Genomic DNA, 5,000 nt, shown 5'->3' on the forward strand with positions numbered 1-5,000 from the left:
TGCCTATGCAAAGCCCTCAAGGTGTCACTCAGAAACGTATTCCAGTGTCCACCTGCCAGATGAAAATCTTTTCCTGTGTGTGTGTGTGTGTGTGTGTGTGTGTGTGTGTGTGTGTGTGTGTGTGTGTGTGTGTGTGTGTGTGTGTGTGTGTGTGTGTGTGTGTGTGTGTAGGCTACTTGCCCCTCCCTCTACTGTAGCCTACTGACGTTACAAGTGTGATTCAGAAATGAAGTAGAACACATTTTGAATTAGAGAAGAATGCATTCACTTTTTAAATAATAGATAAGGATACTATAGTTATCATGTTTCACATAGGATTTTATTCACTACATTTGAAATCTAGTGCCACTCTGCACACACAACCTTGTTAGCTAGCTAGCTCTTGTCCAACATTACGCCAACTCTCGGGAGTTCAAAGACATTCAAAGTTCCTTCATAGAAGGAATATCATTTTGTGGGTCTAATTCAGATAATGCATGTTATAACAAGATGCCAAGCCTCTTCCCCCACCCTCTCTCTCGTCAGTCAGATCTTACGCCCTATACTGGTCTGTCCAACGCATGTAAACAACTATAGCTTGCCCGCTCCATATAGCAAGCTACTCTATCTGCACTGAGTGGTGAAGTAATTTAGTGTCCAGTGAAATGTCAAAAATATATATATTTCAGAGGTTGAAAAAGTTACAGAAAGGAACTATATAAACCGTTATTTTTTACCGGTTCAGAACATCATTCAGTGGAACGGAATGGAAAAAATAATAGTTCCGTTCAGAACTAAATTCCGGTTCCAACCCCTGGTACAGAATATTATGTAAATAGGCAACAGTACAGCATTGGTACGGTATGCTGTAAGGACTAACTGTAACCATTGAAGACAGTTCGTTAGTGTGTGTGTGTGTGTGTGTGTGTGTGTGTATGTGTGTGTGTGTGTGTGTGTGTGTGTGTGTGTGTGTGTGATTCATGAGTGCTGAATCAGAAGATAGCTGAGCAGACATATCCAGTCAGTGTGTTCCTTTAAGAGCAGCACACTCTGTCCACTCTAATCTAACCATCCTGTCAGATGAGGGGTCTGGGCCCATGGCTGTGGCCTTGGATGCACTGACTATCACACATTCCTTTTCATGTGTGTATCTGTTGTGCATAAGAAGGGACCCTTTTATGAGTTTATCAGTGCTGTGACTCTGTCCAGATAGTTTTTTGTTTGATAGAAACTCACGTAAAGGCAGAGCAAGGGGGACAGAATGGACAGAGACTCCTTCCCCCACTGCTGCAGGCTGGCTACAGGAAAGTTCCATCCATTCCAAGTACCTGTTGTCATTTTTCCTGCGAGGGAAAGATAACCCCCTTTGGCATAAAACAGGGAAAATCCCAGACCCCAGGGTTAGAGACATGGAGTAAAACTACAGGCTGGGAGAGCTGCTTAGTCTCTCACTAAGATCCATTTGATCACACACTACTGTACCTCTCTCCATGTACAGTCTACTTCCCACTTCTTATGGACTCACTGAGGGATTGGGGGCTGCTGTTTTTGGGGGGGGCATGGGTCTGCTCAGACCCATGGCCCGGTATAGAGCAGACTGACTCAACCCTATATACTACAGGACTACATGCCTACCCCCCTGGCCTCTGGTTGGTTTAGAGGTCAACACAGAGGCTGTTAAGGGTCCATGGTTGAGTTTGGGTCACCTCCTTGGGGCAGATAGAGAGAATGTGGTTGGGGGGCGTCTGCTGGGGTGTGTAAGGGCACGTTTGTTAGGTTTATTGGCCAGTGGTTACTGTATGTCAGCCAGGTTTTTACATAGTATATGGGGTGTAAACACAGCAGGAGGGCTAGGTAGGTAGACTCCATCTCTGTTAAATTAATTCTGTGTAATACACACTCATTTAACAAAGGGGTTTTCTTTCTATATCTCTCTAGTATAGAATGTGTCAACTGAGCACTAACATCTCTATATAGCCCCCTCTGTCCCTCTATACTGGTAATGTAGTCCTTATACTGCAGGTATTCTCTGCAGACGTTCTTGAACACTTCTCATAAAGGCTGAATGGTTTAGCCAAAACCCCAAAGTCTCAAGCAGACACAGTAATAAAGACTGAATGAAAACATCTCTCTCTCTCTCCCACACCACTCGCACACCACCCTCTCTCTCCCACACCACTCTCACACCACTCACACCTCTCTCACACCACTCACTCTCTCTCACACACACACACACACACACACACACACACACACACACACACACACACACACACACACACACACACACACACACACACACACACTTTTGTTGTGTCAGCCACAGGGCGCTCCCAAAGTCACTCTGAAACCTGATCCGCACCCCCCACACATTCCACAGTCTGTTCCTCTAACGAGATACACACCCACCAACACTTCTTACTGTATTACACACTGACAAACACACACACCAACACTTCTTACTGTATTACACACAAACACACACACACCAACACTTCTTACTGTATTACACACAAACACACACACCAACACTTCTTACTGTATTACACACTGACAAACACACACACACCAACACTTCTTACTGTATTACACACTGACAAACACACACACCAACACTTCTTACTGTATTACACACTGACAAACACACACACCAACACTTCTTACTGTATTACACACTGACAAACACACACACACCAACACTTCTTACTGTATTACACACTGACAAACACACACACCAACACTTCTTACTGTATTACACACTGACAAACACACACACCAAAACTTCTTACTGTATTACACACTGACAAACACACACATACCAACACTTCTTACTGTATTACATACTGACAAACATACACACCAACACTTCTTACTGTATTACACACTGACAAACACACATACCAACACTTCTTACTGTATTACACACTGACAAACACACACACCAACACTTCTTACTGTATTACACACTGACAAACACACACATACCAACACTTCTTACTGTATTACATACTGACAAACATACACACCAACACTTCTTACTGTATTACACACTGACAAACACACACACACCAACACTTCTTACTGTATTACACACTGACAAACACACACACCAACACTTCTTACTGTATTACACACTGACAAACACACACATACCAACACTTCTTACTGTATTACACACTGACAAACACACACACACCAACACTTCTTACTGTATTACACACTGACAAACACACATACCAACACTTCTTACTGTATTACACACTGACAAACACACACATACCAACACTTCTTACTGTATTACATACTGACAAACATACACACCAACACTTCTTACTGTATTACACACTGACAAACACACACACCAACACTTCTTACTGTATTACACACTGACAAACACACACATACCAACACTTCTTACTGTATTACATACTGACAAACATACACACCAACACTTCTTACTGTATTACACACTGACAAACACACATACCAACACTTCTTACTGTATTACATACTGACAAACACACATACCAACACTTCTTACTGTATTACACACTGACAAACACACATACCAACACTTCTTACTGTATTACATACTGACAAACACACACACCAACACTTCTTACTGTATTACACACAAACACACACACACCAACACTTCTTACTGACAACACACAAACACACACACCAACACTTCTTACTGTATTACACACTGACAAAACACACACACCAACACTTCTTACTGTATTACACACTGACAAACACACACACCAACACTTCTTACTGTATTACACACTGACAAACACACACACCAACACTTCTTACTGTATTACACACTGACAAACACACACACACCAACACTTCTTACTGTATTACACACTGACAAACACACACACCAACACTTCTTACTGTATTACACACTGACAAACACACACACCAAAACTTCTTACTGTATTACACACTGACAAACACACACATACCAACACTTCTTACTGTATTACATACTGACAAACATACACACCAACACTTCTTACTGTATTACACACTGACAAACACACATACCAACACTTCTTACTGTATTACACACTGACAAACACACACCAACACTTCTTACTGTATTACACACTGACAAACACACACATACCAACACTTCTTACTGTATTACACACTGACAAACACACACACCAACACTTCTTACTGTATTACACACTGACAAACACACACACCAACACTTCTTACTGTATTACACACTGACAAACACACACACCAACACTTCTTACTGTATTACACACTGACAAACACACACATACCAACACTTCTTACTGTATTACACACTGACAAACACACACACACCAACACTTCTTACTGTATTACACACTGACAAACACACATACCAACACTTCTTACTGTATTACACACTGACAAACACACACATACCAACACTTCTTACTGTATTACACACTGACAAACATACACACCAACACTTCTTACTGTATTACACACTGACAAACACACACACAACACTTCTTACTGTATTACACACTGACAAACACACACATACCAACACTTCTTACTGTATTACATACTGACAAACATACACACCAACACTTCTTACTGTATTACACACTGACAAACACACATACCAACACTTCTTACTGTATTACATACTGACAAACACACATACCAACACTTCTTACTGTATTACACACTGACAAACACACATACCAACACTTCTTACTGTATTACATACTGACAAACACACACACCAACACTTCTTACTGTATTACATACTGACAAACACACATACCAACACTTCTTACTGTATTACACACTGACAAACACACATACCAACACTTCTTACTGTATTACACACAAACACACACACACCAACACTTCTTACTGTATTACACACTGACAAACACACATACCAACACTTCTTACTGTATTACATACTGACAAACACACACACCAACACTTCTTACTGTATTACACACAAACACACACACACCAACACTTCTTACTGT

The 5,000-nt window shown here is 41.1% G+C and overlaps 1 protein-coding gene across 1 annotated transcript in view; it reads right to left on the bottom strand.

Annotated features, from left to right (window-relative positions):
• Positions 1 to 5,000, bottom strand: part of LOC112236714 (bone morphogenetic protein receptor type-1B) — a 128,483-nt gene that overhangs the window by 15,742 nt on the left and 107,741 nt on the right. The window lies entirely within an intron of this gene.

Source organism: Oncorhynchus tshawytscha, linkage group LG09, assembly GCF_018296145.1.
Source record: "Oncorhynchus tshawytscha isolate Ot180627B linkage group LG09, Otsh_v2.0, whole genome shotgun sequence".
Lineage (NCBI taxonomy): Eukaryota > Metazoa > Chordata > Actinopteri > Salmoniformes > Salmonidae > Oncorhynchus > Oncorhynchus tshawytscha.